A 19,400-nucleotide genomic window follows, 5' to 3' on the forward strand; every position below is an offset into this window, starting at 1 on the left:
TTAAAAAAAAATTTAAATGTTTTTTCAAAAAAAATGGAAAATCAAAAAAAAATTGTGATTAATTATAGAATTGTTTTCAAAAACTATTAAACTAAACCTATTAAATTTTCAAAAAAAACAACAATTTATAATTCCAAAGGAATGTGTAAAAAAAAACTATCACAAGAAAAACAAATTTCTAAATTATATTATTTTTTTTTGGAAAACTTAAAGTAATTTTTTCATAAAAAAACCTAAATTTTACCAAAAATGATTAAGAAATTATTTCTAAAATCTCTAATATCAGAATTTTATTTTATCAAAAATACTTGAATTAGAAAATTAAGAAAACAATTGTAAACATTAACTAAATAAATAAACAAAAAAATACTAAACCGAAAACCAAACTTTTTCACTTAACAGGAAAATCTTAACTTTGAAATAATTTCGAATAGTTACTTAATTCCTAGTTCCGAAACTGAAAATTTTAAATTCCTTTTTTTTTAACAAAAAAGTTAAATTTCAATTAGAACCAAATTAAGTTCTTCTAAAATGAGGCTTAAAATTTCTTTTATCAAAAAAAACTTAAACTATTTCAAGAAAATCCTCAAAGAAAAGAAAGAACGAAAAAAAAAGTGAAAATCGAAAACAGATATCGAAGTTCAAAAAAAATTATGTATATTATTTTTTGAACTTAAACTTAAGAAATGTTTTATATATTTGTATTATTTTCAGTTTTGTGTGTGTTTGTATTTATTTGTATGTACATAAATTTTAATATTTCCTAAAAGGTTATAATTTTGCAAATTCTTTAATCAATTTTTCTTAAGGCGTATGTATTTGTTGTAGGTTTTGTATCATAAGCATACGGGGTGCTTCAGGTAGTTAATTCAACGATGTTTTGACCTGAAGAGTTGGAACGACTTTTTTGTAACCATTTACTAGTGTTTTGAGACTTCAGACGGACTAATTTAAACTTCCCTCTGGGTGGTGAAATTAAAGGATAGGGAACAGTTCAACAAATTACATTACAAAGTTATTTTCCCATACCCGCAATTCAAGTCCGCCTCTAGGGCTTTCGTTGAAAACATGGCGTTGGAAAAAATAACCATACGAAAATCATATAGTAAAGTATAAAAAAAAATAAGAAGGATGAGGAAAAAGGAATACGAAACAAAGGTGGTAACTGAAACTTACTTCAACTTCCTAGAGCCAGTCGCAATTCAAACCTAGCATGTCAGGCACTTCCTAGATGAAGACATACTGAACTCTGAAGAGATCTCTGCAAGGCCAGAACAACACCTAACACACATCAACCGTAGTCACTGAAAATTTTCAACAAATCGTCGCAATTTACACGAGTCCGTCTGTGACCTTCCCTGTAAAGACTTACAAAAGTTAAAAAAAATCAGTAAGTGTGGTTGTGAACTATAACAACATAAAAAAAAAAACAGAAAAGAATGCTACAAAAATCCGAGACGAATGCCTATGTCGTTGGCTTAGACATTACCTAAAACGTTGGCTTAGACATTGCCTAAGACGTTGGCATAGACATTGCCTAAGACGTTGGGCGCCATTTTGTTGCCCGGCAAGAGGAGGTGTGTAGGTGAGTGAAGTGGAATAGGAAGATTTGGAATAGGTAAGGTGGGATTGTTGAGCTCCCTGGGACGCGTCCTGCTTGCGGTGCACGGCGTCAGCTCGTCGGACGGGGGGGGGAGCTTGCCCCCCAAAACTCAACATCGCCTGCAGACAAAAACATAAATCAGGCCAAGGAATGAGGAAAAGGAAGGAAACATAAACGGACGGACTATTGGCACATCAGGGCACTGCGGATGTTGTGCAGTGAGGCCATTACCCACCCTACCTTTAGGTATCCGCGGTCAGTGTTGGATACCCCCAGCATTGTTCATCGACGTTCGGTTTCAGGTCATCGTTGTGTTACGCTCACTCTGCTACCCTGGCACCCCTGAAAAGAAAAACTCAAGCTCTCATTGTTTCGCTTGGGCGAAACATAAAAAAACTTTTTTTACTATTGCTGGCGTTTCTGTCAAAAGTTTAGTTTTTATTTAAATGACAGAGTAATCATACCAATTCATATCCGTTACGAAATTATATTAAAATTTATAAACAAAATAAATTAACAAAAAAATTAACATCAAAACAAGAAAAAGAACAAAAATGAAAATGGTAACAAAAAAGCCAGGTTGGAAGTCCTACATCTATATTTCCACTTTGCGTACCCTTTTCGGTATTTTTTTTTTGTTAATCTTGAACGCAATCGACGGAGCCCTAGATCCCTACCCCTAAAGAGCTCTGTGGAGGTATCTATTAGGACACTACAAAAAATCACGGGACCGAACACGAATCTTACACCAACCTTTTTTTTCGCACCTCACAATCAAATATAAAGAAAAATATTATCATAGAAATAAGCAAAAAAAACAACTTCCGATTATGCAAAATTAATCAATTAATTAACTTATTAATTTAAAAATTTCAAAAAAAAATCTTAAATATAGGACAATCACAAACACAAATTTTTCAAGACGGTAAGTAAGGTAAGGTACCAGAACGGATAAGATTAAGGTATTATGGGTGACCGTTTTCTTTTCCACTTCGCGGAATTTATAATTTTTTAACTTTTATTTAAATTCAAGTAGTTCTTCCTGTTCCTTTTAAAATTTACCTTCTTGTAATCTTTAATTTATTGGCCTTTTTCAAATTTTAAATTTTCTTCAATTTTGTTGTTCCTTTTTTTTATTTTTTGGGCGGCGGCCCCGTTCTCCGAATTAATTCGGGCCGCCGAGAATTAAACTGGCATACAAAAAAAAAAGAAACAATAAATAACTTCCTAGATTTAAAAAATTTTAAGACACTCACCACCTTTTCCTGTTTTTGATTTATTTGATCGTTTTTCGACGTTTTAGATTTTGCCCAGTACTCGATCTTCACATTACATTTTTTTTATTTAATTTTTGCAGTCACCTTTTTTTTCTATAAAGAATTAGATTAAAATATTTTCCTTTTTATATCAAACATTTAACATTAAAAAATTAATTTTACCCGAAATCCTATTTTCTTAACGCTTTCTTAATACAACTATTTTTTTCCAATTTTGAATTGTTAAGTTGCATGAGAATGAATGCCTTTGAAATGGATTTGGATGAAGACAAGGGACGGGAGGTACAAGGGATGAGTGAGTTTTCATTTTTTTTTCAATAGTAACTTTTTTTTTTTGTTTTTTTTTTTTTCCTTTTCTAGATAACTAGAGGGCGTTGAAAACTGTGGGGAAAAAGCCAAGATTCATGCCGGGAAAAATATTGTCCTACAGTTCGGTCAAAGTAAGGGTTTCACCTTAAACTAAGTCGGCTTCCATTTTGTTTTTATTCCTATTGCTTTCTTCACACTTGTTCATTAGGAAGGTCAATGAACCCAACAATAATCAGCGTTGGTTGCCGTCCTACCTCAACGTTTCAATACGAGAAGCGATTTACTTTTAATTATTCACATTATTTAATCAGCTAGACACAGGTAATTAACACGTATATACATAGCTAACTACACATTTAAAAATTAGCATTAATTTTTCAGGATTTTTGCCCAAACCCCCACCTGCTGGAGTGACATGGGTATCGAAGTGTGGGATGCCAGGAGTGACCACTTTTAGAGATGTGCATCGGAGGTGTCCGCCAGAGATTGGCGAGCAAAAACCGAGCTAGGATATCATCTGTTGACCATAAAGTGTATACAAAGAAACTAACTATATGTAATTGGGAGTACCTAATAATTTTTCCAGTATTTTGTTTTTCAGGAATCCTTGTATGAAACCAATCAATCTTATTATTTATGCCCCCCATCTCTATCAGCCAACGCTACTACTTCCTACGTTTAAGTCACCATACACCATTTAATGGTAATCGATTTTTTTGTATACCTTTATTTTAAATGGTTAGGTTATAGATACGAATTAAAAGGTATATATTAATAAATTAATAACTATATAAGTAAATGAAAAAATAAATAAATTAATAAAATTAAGGATTTTGTAAATATCACCGATTGTAGTTTTTAATCATTGTGGAAGTAACTAAGTTAATAAAATTAGTAAACTAAGTATTTTAAGTTTTAAAAGATAAATAACTTAAGCTATATTATAAGAAAATACATATAAATATCACAGATAAAAAAATAATGCTATCAGTCTTAGTAGGATTAATAAAGTAAGTAAAAGTATCACAGATGGAATGGTTAAACCATTTTATCACAGAAAAAGAAAATTTTTAAAGCTATTAGTCTTAGTAAAATTAATAAAGTAAGTACAAATATCACAGATGGGATGGTTAAACCATTTTATCACAGATGTTTAATTAAATAAGTTAAGATATTAATAAATAAATAAGAATATTTAACACTAAGTAACATTTAGAACATAAAGCATGCAATGAATATAATAAATACATATATACTTAAAATATCCGTGTTTATTAACCATTTTCAGGTACTTGTGGTTTTTGTTACAGGGTGTTAGTTATCATCGATTCGAATTCTTTGCAGAACGGATAAGATTAAGGTATTATGGGTGACCGTTTTCTTTTCCACTTCGCGGAATTTATAATTTTTTAACTTTTATTTAAATTCAAGTAGTTCTTCCTGTTCCTTTTAAAATTTACCTTCTTGTAATCTTTAATTTATTGGCCTTTTTCAAATTTTAAATTTTCTTCAATTTTGTTGTTCCTTTTTTTTATTTTTTGGGCGGCGGCCCCGTTCTCCGAATTAATTCGGGCCGCCGAGAATTAAACTGGCATACAAAAAAAAAAAGAAACAATAAATAACTTCCTAGATTTAAAACATTTTAAGACACTCACCACCTTTTCCTGTTTTTAATTTATTTGATCGTTTTTCGACGTTTTAGATTTTGCCCAGTACTCGATCTTCACTTTACATTTTTTTTTATTTAATTTTTGCAGTCACCTTTTTTTTCTATAAAGAATTAGATTAAAATATTTTCCTTTTTATATCAAACATTTAACATTAAAAAAATTAATTTTACCCGAAATCCTATTTTCTTAACGCTTTCTTAATACAACTATTTTTTCGGATTCGGATGATGTATTGTACCTCTAACAGGAACACATCATCCGATCCACCTATACACACAGTGTATACCTCTACCAACATTATCACACTCAAATAGTGGGAAATCACTTCCAACGGAATAGGGGTATCAGTGTCCCAAGAACCAAAGGCGTGTTTCACGGTCGAAATTGGAGAGACCTGTAACACAGAACTACATGAAACCAGAACACAAAAAAAATCCATACACATAATGACAAAGTAATAACAAAACGTATAAATACAAATCACCTTACCACCGCAATTACATGCATTAACCGTCAGTACTGAAAACTAAACACGGACATAAAACAAAGTTTCATTCTCATGCAACTTAACAATTCAACCAACTTAAACGACAATACACCAAACCCAGATCTCCTCCGGAACGCACTCATTGCTTTCCCATGGAATTTCTCTCCACTGAGTTATGGAGAGTTTCCATGGAGACCAACAAAGAGGCAAGTGACAGCTGCATCACTTACAAAACATAAACAACATTGAACTACATTTGGGTAACTAAGAAATTTATTTGGTTATTATTTAACTAATTTTTTTTTATTATTTTAGGATTGAGGATGCGGTTCCTGAAAAGGCGTCCACAATAAAATTTGCTGTTTATTGAGATATACTCTCAATAAATAGCAAAAAACAAAGATTCCGGATGACTGGGAAATGGAAAGGAATTCGGACGAGGACAAGGAACGAGAGGTACAAGGGATGCTGAGATGGGTGAGTTTTTGAAAATCACAATTAGTTTTATCGGATCTTAAAACCTAATAATAATTTTTGTTTTTTCTAGGTATGGGAGGCAGTTCACCAGGCATCCGGAACATTCCTTTTCTTTCAAGTTTTTTAAATCTCTTTTAATTTCAAATTTGTCTTCTTTAGTTTTTTTTTCAGTTTTCAATTTTAAGTTCAATTTCGATTTTTATTTTTTTTTTAATTTCCTTTAATGTCAATTTTTAAATTCTCTTAAATTAAAATTGTTTGTTCTTTAGTTTTTTTTCTTTCAATTTTCAAATTTTATTTAATTTCCATAATTTAATTCGGGCCGCCGGGAATCAAGCTATTAAAAAAATACCACTGAGTAAATCCCTATACTTCGATAATTTAACAGACTCACCACCTGTTCTTGTTATTTGCTTGGTTTTATCCCGAATAGTTGGCACCAATTGAAATTCCACTTAGTTTTCACTTACTTAAACACCTTTTTTTTCCTATAAGGAATTAATTCTTATATTTGTGTTTAAAACCAATTAATTAAAAAACTAACTTTATCAGAAATATAAGTTTGCTGGTCCAACTGTTTCTTGTGTTTGAATTTATATCATTCTACTCTACTCCACTGTGTGGTACCTGTTCAAATGAGGGAGTGCTGAAATTATCATCTCACCCACACCGGCAAAACAAATATTCGGATGATGTATTCTATCTCTAACAGGAACACATCATCCGATTAACCTATCCACACAGTGTATAGCCCAACCAACATCCTCACACTCAAATAGTGGGAAACCACGTAGGTATCAGCGTCCCAAGAACCAAGGGTGCGTTCCAAAATTGCGAGTGGAATAAACAACAAAGAAAACAACACAGGACGAAAACACTACAAAAATCCATACAAATAATTACCAAAACCTATAAAGAAAAATCACCTACTCACCGCAATGACATGTATCAACAGACCGTACTGAAAACTAAACACGGACATAAAACAAAGTTTCATTCAAGTGCAACCTAACAATTCAACCAAGTTAAACGACAATACACAAAACTCTCCTCCGGAACGAACTCATTGCTTTCCCATGGAATTTCTCTCCACTGCGGTATTGAGAATTTCCATGGAGACCAACAACGAGGTAATTGACAACTGTCACTCGGAATTGCAAAACAAACAACATAACATACAACTATATTTGGGTAAATAGGAAATTTAGTTTCTCTTATTTTGATTAATCTTTTATTTTCATTCCTATTTAGGATTACAGATATGGTTCCTGACCAGGCGTCCACAACAAAATTTGCTTTTTATTGAGATATATTCTCAATAAATAACAAAAACAAAAATTCTGAATGCCTTTGAAATGGATTTGGATGAAGACAAGGGACGGGAGGTACAAGGGATGAGTGAGTTTTCATTTTTTTTTCAATAGTAACTTTTTTTATTTGTTTTTTTTTTCCTTTTCTAGATAACTAGAGGGCGTTGAAAACTGTGGGGAAAAAGCCAAGATTCATGCCGGGAAAAATATTGTCCTACAGTTCGGTCAAAGTAAGGGTTTCACCTTAAACTAAGTCGGCTTCCATTTTGTTTTTACTCCTATTGCTTTCTTCACACTTGTTCATTAGGAAGGTCAATGAACCCAACAATAATCAGCGTTGGTTGCCGTCCTACCTCAACGTTTCAATATGAGAAGCGATTTACTTTTAATTATTCACATTATTTAATCAGCTAGACACAGGTAATTAACACGTATATACATAGCTAACTACACATTTAAAAATTAGCATTAATTTTTCAGGATTTTTGCCCAAACCCCCACCTGTTGGAGTGACATGGGTATCGAAGTGTGGGATGCCAGGAGTGACCACTTTTAGAGATGTGCATCGGAGGTGTCCGCCAGAGATTGGCGAGCAAAAACCGAGCTAGGATATCATCTGTTGACCATAGGTTAGGTTAGGTTAGAGTGGCTGTCTAGATATCATTGACACACGTAGACCTCAAGGGTCCATTGTGATACCACTAATGAGTTTATTTATGGGAGAGTAATGAACTTAAACAAACAATTTCGTACTTTTAATAAAGTTAGAGAGACGTTTTGTGTCAATCGTTACCAGTTCACTGGCATTATCGAAGAATTGATTACCGAGAAAGTTATTCCTTCTAATGGAGAGTGCTGGACATGTACTGTTGTGGCCACCGATGAGCCAGATTTGTCGCCACCGATGAGCCAGATTTGTCCTAGGTGGAGTCACCATTCCTGCAAGGAAAATTGAATAACATTAGACAATTGAAAACAAAATATTTACAAGGCTGAACAGGAAAATGGACGAAGTAAAACTCCAGTCTAGTGCCCTGGTCAGAATATGAAAAAGTAAAAACTTACCTTAGGCATTTGTAATCCTAAATAAAATTTTGTTGTTATCTGTTTTAGGTCCATTGTTTGTTTTGGTGTCCATTTTTAAATTGTTTTATTTTTCCATGCGCGCACGACTTTCAACTTCGATGAAATGAAATGACGAAACAGACTACCGACCGACTGAATTAGAGAGTAAGTTAGAAAGAGAAAGTGCTCTCAAATAAAGAAAAGAATAATAGATAATGTAGAAAAGGATGACGAGGTTTAGCAGCGCGACCGATATATTTGTTTGGATTTTGAGAAGGACGACAACATATAGAGAATGTCTTTATTTAAATTAAAGTTTCGGCGAAATGGGAATGACAAGGGAAAGTAGTAATGGAAAAAGGGTTCAGAGATAGGCTGGTGGGAAAGGAAGCTTATAGGACTATATAGGAGTAGGATTGAGCTTAAAAGCAAGGGTTCAGGTATACAAAATACGAAAGAGGTAGTTCGTTAAACCTTGCGGTAGGCAATGAAAATAAGCGGTTAGGTTATAGCTGAACCGCTTAAAGACCACTAGTCGAGTCAAGTCATTGTTAGTTCTGCAACCGCGAAGAAAGCATCTTGCAAGTGTAAGAAAGGAAAAGTGTTTTGTGATTTATAAATTTTGTAATTAAAATTTTTGTGTAGTTAAGTGGTTATAGGACATACATATAAAAAAAAGTGGGACTCGATAAAAGAGGAAAAAAAAAAGGAAGATAAAGGATAAAAACTAGGATACAAAGAAATAAATCTTAAATAAAAGGAATAAGGGTGAGTTATATTTTTTTTTAAATACTTTATTAGGATGAGTGGTGAAAATACAAATACCTTTTGTAGTGAGATTGATTTTTTTGGCGGCCGCCGCAGCTGCGGGCGTATGAGCAACTCATACATACGTCACGAAGACCCACTCAATATAAAAAGGTGTCGCGAGGCTGGAAATACTCGATAGAGGGATGATCCGTCGACGTTCCCGGATCTGTAAGTAATTTTATATCCGTGCAAGATAAAACAAAAATCAATCTCACCTCATGTATTTAAATGACTCAGGATAAAACATCGTTTAAACCTCCCAACATATTTAGTATACCTACCCAAAACCGCAGGAAAATACTGTACAAGGCACCGTATGCCTATACAGATATTTACATACATATATGTCTATCTGTATATATGTACATATAATTTATATCTAAAATTCATCCGCATAACGTTAATACAGATCCTTTTTAATTTCTCTTATAATTCCGTTCTTAATTATATTTTTTGTATTTATATTTTATTGTAAGTCCTTGAGTTTATGTGTCGGAAGTGTTTTTTTTGTTTGCATTTTTTTTAATTTAATTCAAATTCGGGCTGAGTTCGTCGGGGCGGCGTAGGTTCCCTAATCCCCTCCCTGTTGAGTTAGAGGCAAATTTTTGCATCCCTTTAGCTACCTATAGAGAGCTCTTGATAGGTAGGGTATATGCGAAAGAAAACCAGCGATTCCGAACAAAGGGAAACGAAGTAAATTTCTGGGGAGATCCCGGGGACTTAGGTCTCCTCCATACGGAGAAAGACCCTGTTTTTATCGGAGTATAAGTGCACGATACTTTTTTTTTATTTTATTTCAAATTTAAATTTTCTTTTAATGTAACTGGTTTTCTATTCCTTGTCTCTATTTTTTTGTAATGAATCGTTATGTTTTCAAATAGATTTTTTTATGTAAAACTAAATTAAATGAATTAAAACCTAAATGTAAATCCCGTTGAAAAATCGAAAATCTCGTTGCGTTTTTCTTTCGTTTACTATTTGTGTAATTGGAACCTCAAGATGAGGTGCTGATTGAAATTTTCAGGGAGGTGCGGTAAGGCAGGATGAAAGTCTTTAGCGAAGGAAACATGGACTAGTGGACTTAAACTTCAGCTTCACAGTAAAAGGGGAGTTCGAAAGTAAAGGCCAGTCGAACTCCAGGTTGGGTGGGTACGGCCATGCTGCAACAACAGCCGCAGCGTTCCCGAGGTGTGTCAGGTCCGGCGTGAATGTCGTGTTATTCGGTGATAGTGTGTCAGGTCGAGCGTGAATGTAGTGTTGTTTGGTGATGGTGTGTCTGGTGATGGTGTGTCGGTCGTAGTGAGTCGATAGTTCTGTGTCTGGTGGCGGTGTGTAGGTTGTCTTGTGTTTGGTGTTCTTTACTTGTAGTGCTAGTTTGGAAGTCGTGTTTTGGTTGTAGTGTGTAAGTCGGTATATGTTTTTGTTTCTTTAGAGTTATGTGGAATTGTAATCGTCTTGTCTTGGGATCGTTTAAGTTGTTTTAGTATTGGCATGAAATTTTAGTTTTGGAAAGAGGTGAGGTCCATCTACGAAGGTAAGATCCCCCCCTCATCCGGCGAGCTTAGTTGAGCATCGCGAGCATGCCATCGCCTTCGTAGTGGACATTCTATCAAAACTCCCATACCCCTTATCCCATCCTAGTTCTGGCCTACCCTTATGGGCAGGTCATTGAATCCTCCACGCTCCTATCCTATCCTCAATCCCTTCCTTATTAATCTACCTATTGCCTCTCATTTCAAATGGCGCCTAACGTATTTGCAACGTTTGTAACGTGTTTGTAACGTATTTGTGTGTATGAATGTGATAGAATGTTTTTTTTTATTTAACTTGTTTAGCAATTTTTGGACCAGATCTTAGTGGGAGCATAAGTCCTAAACGAGATAGCTCGTAAGAAAACTCGTTTATTTGCGATGCAAAGACTAAGAGTTGGAACGAAAACGGTACATATAATTTGTTTAAAGATTATGCAACATGTCTTGTGCAGTATCCGACTGTGTTTTTTGAATCAGTTTTCAAATGCAGCGTATGTCGTATGCAAGATAGCTTTAAGAATGCTTGCATACTTGCGACGATGCGTTGGAGATTGGTACGAGAGGACAGTCGGAACTGGTAAGAAAAGTGGTTTTTGCTCTCGATTAAGGAACTTCAGTATGTCTTCATTCGGAAGGGTTTTTTCGTACCGAATGAATCGCGACTGCAATTCCAGAATCGATTTTGAAGATGAAGTTTTGGTAAGGTTCTAGTCGAATCGTAAGTCTTGGATGGGATAGCTTTATAGAAAGCCCACCCAATTGCGACGAGGAGATAAGAACACCAAAAAGCCAAAAATAAAACAGTATTTTTATAATTAAATAATGTGTAATGTATGTTCATGAAGTGATTGAGCGGCTTGAGTGAGTGTATGTTGTATGTTGGATATACCTCGGGAATATAAAGTAAGATTGTTAAGTGAAGCGAGGTTCGTTAGTGTCCCATGTACGAAACAAAGAAAAGTAACTGAAGAATCCGACTGAAACACCTCCGAAGTGTTTTATGACCAAATTTTAAATAAAAAAAAAAAGGAAGGAAAATTAGAAGTAACAAAAAAAATAATTAGTACGTATTACCAAATTGTCAAAATCTTTCGTTTAGTCATAAGAGTTTTCAACATTCTAGGTGTCATATAGTTATAAATGTGTTGTCGAGTTTTTTTTTAATTACCATAGGTTAAAGTTTCTAGTGTTTACAAATTTTCTTTCAGTCTAAATTCGATACATACATAAATATATTTTTTTTTTGTCCAATTTCAATTTTATTTACGTTTTTAGCAATAAGTTTTTTAAGTTAGTCAGTTTAATTTTAAAAAGCTCTTAAGAACGATATTTTAGGTTTAGATAATATAGTAAAATACATACAAAAAAAATCAAAAAAAAATATATATATATATACAAAAAAAAAACCCAAAACAAAAAAATACATAGGCGTAGTTTTTTTTCTAAGATTTAGGTAATAGTAATTTTGAAAAGGATATATATAAATAAGTAGTAGGTTAAGTATCACTTTTAGTTTATAGATATTTGTAAGGTTTATTTAGATTAGTTAGGCTTAGAGTATTAGAATAGGGTTGTAGATTTTAAGGGATTTACATAAGTATATTTTTCCTTTTTTTTTGAATAATTTAGCTTAGAATTTTATTTTTTATAGAATAGTTATAGCAAATTCAGTTTATTGTACACAATTATAGTCTTGGGTAATTTTTTTTCTTTATAGAGTATAGGAATAAGTGTATCTTAGGTTAAGGTTTGTTGTATAGCGTTTATAGTATAGATGTAATTTGTTTTTGTTGAGCAAGACCTATGAAAAGACAAGAAGAAGAAGAATTAGAAAAGAAAATAACGAAAGTACAGAACTTACTACCAAATCAAAGACTTACCCGCGCATTACGTGAAAAGATCTTACTAGTTCCATCCGAGATGTCTCGAGTTCAGCATTCTCCAAAGGACAAGTCTGGTCCTCGGTTGGAAAACTCTCCGGATAAAGAGGTACCTTCAGCTAAACCTAGTGGAGTAGGACTGATGGATAAAATCGGCAGGAATAAAGACCATCATACTGAAGGAATACAACGTCGGTCATCAGGTTTATTGCTAACCGAAGCTACAAATCAAATTCAGGAAGGTTTGGTAGGTTTGGAGGATTCAGGTGAGGTGAGAAGTGTGATCGATACCTTATCTGCACCTTCATATAGCAATTTAACTCCTCCTGGTGGATTATCTCCGGAGCCCTCAAATTGGGTCAACGGCAGAGCGAGGTCGTCCGATAGCGGGGCCAGATCGAACAATCATGCTTTCTGGGGCTCAAGTAGCCATCAACTCCGGAATCACCGAGGAAGTTAGGGCAGCGATAAATCAGGCTGTAGGTAATGCATGTGAGGCTTACAACAAAACTCTAAGTAGGCAACTGGCCGAATCCTTAAAAGATGAGATAAGGAACCAATTTTTAGAACTTTTGAAGGAAGCGAACCCAACTCAATCGGTTCCTCCGACCGGAGGGGAAAGGTCTCAGCCTTTAGAAAGGGAATCTGGTGGACAACCGCGTCAGTTTAACGCTCAGCATAATAATTATAATGCTGATCAGTATGCGAGGTTGTCGTACACTACGACTACGAGGGATCGGAATGCGCACCAAGCTCCTGTTATCGGATTTGAGGCAAACGGGATGTTTCATCCAAACCCATATCAGGAACAAAATGGTTTCACTCCGAGATACCCTCAGCCTCCCTCCTCTAACCCTCCTCCGGTATATCCACCACCGGTTATGAAAACGCCCATCCGGTTGGACAAGTGGAAACTACAATTTGACGGGAAGTCCGCTGACCCAAGAGTGGAAGAATTTGTGTTTAGAGTCGAGATGTTGCAAGACAAGTATAGGTGTGCATGGGCTGAGATCCTGAGAGACTTCCATCTCTTACTCTCGGGAGCCGCGAGTGAATGGTACTGGTGGTATCTTCGCTCAAATGGACAACCAGATTGGCCGATGCTACGTGATGCTTTAATACGCCAGTTTGAGAGTTCCAAATCGGATATAGAGATAACTGGTGAAATAAGGGATCGTAAGCAAGGTAACTGGGAGTCAAGCGACGACTATTTCGCGGCGATAACTCGTTTACGGTCTCAATTAAAAGTTCAAATACCAGAAAATCAACTCGTACGAATGATTAAAAGAAACCTTAACGAACGATTGGAGCCGTTGGTATATCCTCAAACGATTTTCTCAATGGACCAACTGAGGATGGCTTGTAAGGAGGCGGAATACGCTTTCCCGAAAAAGGACCGAGAAGGTCCAAAGCCGAATCGAGTCCCACATCGTTTCGTAGCAAATGAATTAGATGTTGTTACGAATCCTGAAGTGGCTACGTCGGTAAGTGAGCATGTAGATGCTTTTCAGCATTCGGGAGCAAGGCCGAAAACATCAATAAGCCAAGGTGAAGGCAGGTCCGGAGAGTGTTGGAACTGCCGGATCCAAGGTCATTCATTCGTGGATTGTCCGTCCAATAAAAGAAACATTTTTTGTTACCGGTGTGGGCTGGATGGTGTTATCACTCCCAAATGTCCTCGTTGTAATCTGGAAAACCGAAATCGGAACGCGACAACTCCGGGGGAGTCGCGTTCGACTCAAAAACCCCAGACAAACTCATAGATAGTAACGATTCCAAATCCGGTATCGATGAGAGAAGGATGAAAATATTAACTAGAGAAAATAATAAAGAAGGTGTAATAAAAAATAGTTTAGAGAACAAGAAAGAAATAAAACCATTACACGTAAGATTAAAAGAATACTACGAGACAAGAGATAAGATATTTCAAGGAAGAGTTAACGAGATATGGATTAGGGTTAAGAAAGCGAGAGCGAGATATGAATTAAGAAAACAAATTCGGCATAAAATCGCTTCTACTGTCATAGATACTCAAACTGACCCTAGGCCTTACGCGAAGGTAAAAATAGGTAGTCAAGAGATTAACGGACTGTTAGATAGCGGGGCCAGTATAAGTATCTTAGGGAAAAATTGCCTTAAATTTATAAAAGATTTGGAAATACAACACCAACCGTACCATTCAGGTGTTAAAACAGCTGATGGTCAAAACCAGAAGATAATAGGAAAAATCAATGTTTTAATACAGTATAGAAATATTGAACATATGGTAACGTTATATTTAGTCCCCAATCTAGACCAAGAACTGTATTTAGGGGTAGACTTTTGGAAGGCATTCCAGATAGCGCCGAACATTTTAAGTTCTGTTTCGGTTCTAGAACAAGACGCTGATTTGATGAATGCTCATGAACTTTCATTGGAACAGCGATCGGTTTTGGAAACGGTAAAGCAAACATTTTTAGATTACGATCGGCACGGTCTCGGGAAGACGGCGCTCATGGAGCACGTTATTGATACCGGGGATGCGGTACCGATTAAACAGAGGCACTATCCTGTTTCTCCAGTGGTCCAAGCCGTGTTGTACCAGGAGATCGACAGGATGCTTAAGATTGGAGTTATTGAGGAGAGTGAGAGTCCATGGTGTTCACCAGTTGTTCTTATAAAGAAACCAGGTCCAAATGGTACCGTAAAATACCGGTGTTGCCTGGATTCCCGTAAGGTCAACTCGGTGAGCAAAAAGGACGCCAATCCTCTTCCCAGTATCGAAGGTCTGATTAGTCGTCTTCCAGATACTTACTACATCAGTAGTGTAGATCTCAAAGAAGCATTCTGGCAGATACCACTGGAGAAAGATAGCAGAGAGAAAACAGCGTTTGCGGTACCGGGGAGACCCCTGTACCAGTTTACGGTGATGCCTTTCGGGTTGTGTAATGCAGCCCAAAGATTATGCCGTCTGATGGATAAAGTTATTCCGTCCAGACTTAGAGATCGCGTGTTTGTCTATTTAGATGATCTACTAATTATTGCCCCAGACTTTGATACACATGTTGAGCTGTTAAGAGAAGTTGCCGAATGTCTCAAAAAGGATAATCTCACTATCAATGTCAAGAAGTCCAAGTTTTGTTTCAAAGAACTGAAGTACTTGGGTTTCATTGTTGGTGGTGGAAAATTAAAAACAGACCCCGCAAAAATAGAGGCCGTGGTTGACTTTCCTGTACCGAAAAACGCTAGGCAGGTGAGGAGGTTACTTGGTTTGGCCGGATGGTATAGGCGTTTTATTAAAGACTTTTCAAACTTAACAGCTCCCTTGACAGATACTCTCAAGAAAAAGAACGCGAAGTTTGCCATGACGGATGAAGCTAAAGTCGCGTTCGAAAATTTGAAGAGAGCTCTTACGACAGCTCCGGTGCTGACACACCCAGATTTTTCGAAACGGTTTTATGTTCAGTGTGATGCTTCCGATTCCGGAATCGGTGCCGTTCTGTTTCAGAAGGGAGAGGCTGATGAAGAAAGTCCTATTTCTTATTTTTCCCAGAAACTTAACTCATGCCAGCGAAACTATAGTGTGACCGAGAAGGAATGTATGGCCGCGGTGATGGCAGTGAAAAAGTTCAGACCTTATGTTAAAGGTATGGATTTCACCATCATAACTGATCACTCTAGCTTAAAATGGTTAATGACCATGAAAGATCTCAGTGGTAGATTGGCCAGATGGTCTTTAGAGTTGCAATCATATACCTTCGACATAGAACACCGAAAAGGATCGCTGAATGTCGTGCCAGACACTCTTTCTCGAGCACACTTGGATAGCTTGGACATGGGCGAAATAATTCCCTGGATAGATTTAGAATCCGACGAATTTAAATCAGAGGAGTACAAAAACCTCATAGATACCGTAGGAGAGCATGAAAAAGAATTACCCGACGTTAAAATAGTAGATTCATTTGTATACAAACGAACCTTCCCTATTAATAGCGCAAATCTATTAGTAGAGAACTCTTGGCGGTTATGGGTACCGTCAACCTTAACCGAAAACTTGATAGCTAATGCACATAACCCACCGCAAGCCGCTCATGGTGGAATGGCTAAAACATTGTACCGTGTACGACAGTATTTCTACTGGCCTAACATGACAGTACAAATTCGACAATTTGTAAGAAATTGTGAAACGTGTAAAAAGTCAAAGTGTTCAAGTCAAGTCCAACGTCCGCCTATTGATAATTGTTATGTCACTGACCGTCCGTTTCAGAAGTTATATGTTGATTTTATTGGTCCATACCCTAGGTCAAAAGCAGGAAATGTGTATGTTTTTGTTGTACTAGATCATATGTCTAAATACGTATTCCTAAAGCCGCTTCGTTCCGCAACGTCAAGTAACATAATAACTTACTTGCGAAACGACATATTTAATGCATATGGCGTTCCACAAATTTTACATTCCGATAATGGAAAACAGTTTGTGTCAAAGGAATTTCAAAGTTTTTTGGAAAAATATGGAATACGTCATTTCAAAACAGCAAACTACTCGCCACAATCTAACGCTTCCGAGAGAGTCAACCGTACGTTATTAGCCGCCATACGTTCCTATCTGAAAGAAGATCAGCGCGATTGGGATAGCCACTTGAGCGACATCGCATGTGCCTTAAGGAGTTCAGTGCATTCAGCCATCGGTGTCTCACCATACTTTGCTCTTTTTGGAACAAATATGATGACACACGCGAGCGGATATGCACTGGCACAAAAGTTAAACGTCCTTGAGGATGGCGAGTTGGCGACCTTACCGCGGCAAGAGCGATTGCACCTAATACGTGCTAAACTAAAAGAAAATATAACAACCGCTAACGAAAAGGGTAAGAAACCGTACAATACCAGGTCCCGAAATGTCCGATATTTGCCAGGTCAAGAGGTTTTCAAACGAAACTTCATACTTAGTGACTCCTCGAAACTTTTATCGTCTAAACTTTGTCCTAAATATGTTAAATGTCGAATTGTCAAACGCGTAGGTAAAAGCATGTACGAGCTAGAGAACCTAGTTGGGAAAAAGATTGGAATCTTTCATGCGAAAGATCTCAAAAAATAGATAACCGTTGAGTCTTTCTTTTAGGACACAAAATATAAAATTAAAGATTCAAATTACGGACGATTGAAACGAAACAAACAAAAATTCTCATGACCAACCTTTTAAAACCTACACATGATAGACGAACGAACACCTGTGATATGATAGAACAATACCTGTGATATAGAGTTGTGGACAAGACATGACAACAATAAAAAAATCTGTGATATAAAGTAGGTACAAAGCATGAAAACGTAAAAAGAGATTGTATTGAATGCCCTCGTAATTCGTTAAGTTCTGTGATATTTTCATTTCGAGTAAACGAAAAAAAAAAAAAAACATCCCGACTGACTCGACAACTGTGATAACCTAGATATAAGTAATTCCAATCTGTGATATGTTAATTATAGCTTAAGTTAGTACATCGACAACTAGTGCAATAACTTTAGCACTCTAATCAAACTGAGCAAAAGAATTTTTATAATCCAGAGACTGTGCCTGAAATCATTGGAATCCTTATACTAGGACACGAGTGTCGTTGGATTGGTATGACAACCCAACCAGGACGTCGGTCGTCGGTAAGAAAACAATCTCTTTAATAAAGACAAGTTTCATGCTCGACCGAGGACTACCGATAGCAATACTAGATAGTACACAAAAACAATATACATTCATATATAATTTTTTTTTGAAAATGTCTCCACAGTTTAACTAGCTTAGTAGTTTCGTATGTACATATGTACACTATTGTTTTTTTATAAAGTGACTTCGCGTATCCGTAAGGTAGGTAGATACACACATAAAAAAAAAAGACTAGCTACCGATTATATATCATGCACTTAAAATAAATTATTTTGAATGGAACTCACTCTAACCAATGGTAATTGTACTACCGAACCTCTCCAAATGACGAGATTTGGCCTTGTATTGCCCGGCTGTATAGGCGTGAGTTCTTCCCCACTTCAAACCCACTTGGAGGAATCAATCCATATCGCCCGGATTATGCGTTGTGGGTTCTTCCCCACTAGAAACGGTGGACAAATCGGATTTGCACCGACCGGCTTAAGCATTGCGAGTTGTTCACTAAATGAAATGATGCTCGTATTGGGGATTGGCATGGGTTTTTTTTCACAACTGCATGCTAAACGATCAGTCGTCGGCCCTCACCGTCATCCTTAGGAATTTATCAGCACCTCTGATGCCGGAGTTTTGTTGTGGCCACCGATGAGCCAGATTTGTCGCCACCGATGAGCCAGATTTGTCGCCACCGATGAGCCAGATTTGTCCTAGGTGGAGTCACAATTCCTGCAAGGAAAATTGAATAACATTAGACAATTGAAAACAAAATATTTACAAGGCTGAACAGGAAAATGGACGAAGTAAAACTCCAGTCTAGTGCCCTGGTCAGAATATGAAAAAGTAAAGACTTACCTTAGGCATTTGTAATCCTAAATAAAATTTTGTTGTTATCTGTTTTAGGTCCATTGTTTGTTTTTGTGTCCATTTTTAAATTGTTTTATTTTTCCATGCGCGCACGACTTTCAACTTCGATGAAATGAAATGACGAAACAGACTACCGACCGACTGAATTAGAGAGTAAGTTAGAAAGAGAAAGTGCTCTCAAATAAAGAAAAGAATAATAGATAATGTAGAAAAGGATGACGAGGTTTAGCAGCGCGACCGATATATTTGTTTGGATTTTGAGAAGGACGACAACATATAGAGAATGTCTTTATTTAAATTAAAGTTTCGGCGAAATGGGAATGACAAGGGAAAGTAGTAATGGAAAAAGGGTTCAGAGATAGGCTGGTGGGAAAGGAAGCTTATAGGACTATATAGGAGTAGGATTGAGCTTAAAAGCAAGGGTTCAGGTATACAAAATACGAAAGAGGTAGTTCGTTAAACCTTGCGGTAGGCAATGAAA

General features: G+C 36.2%; 2 long non-coding RNA genes across 2 annotated transcripts; both read left to right on the forward strand.

Annotated features, from left to right (window-relative positions):
* The first annotated feature begins 5,492 nt into the window (after positions 1 to 5,492).
* On the forward strand, positions 5,493 to 6,400 carry LOC129948310 (uncharacterized). The gene is made up of 3 exons (XR_008781857.1): positions 5,493 to 5,606; positions 5,662 to 5,823; positions 5,894 to 6,400. It is a non-coding gene; the product is annotated as an uncharacterized LOC129948310 (long non-coding RNA).
* A 471-nt stretch (positions 6,401 to 6,871) lies between these two features.
* On the forward strand, positions 6,872 to 7,689 carry LOC129947324 (uncharacterized). Its single transcript, XR_008781702.1, has 4 exons — positions 6,872 to 7,014; positions 7,075 to 7,221; positions 7,284 to 7,553; positions 7,614 to 7,689. It is a non-coding gene; the product is annotated as an uncharacterized LOC129947324 (long non-coding RNA).
* Positions 7,690 to 19,400: the final 11,711 nt, after the last annotated feature.

This window comes from Eupeodes corollae, chromosome 2, assembly GCF_945859685.1.
Source record: "Eupeodes corollae chromosome 2, idEupCoro1.1, whole genome shotgun sequence".
NCBI classification, from domain to species: Eukaryota; Metazoa; Arthropoda; class Insecta; order Diptera; family Syrphidae; genus Eupeodes; species Eupeodes corollae.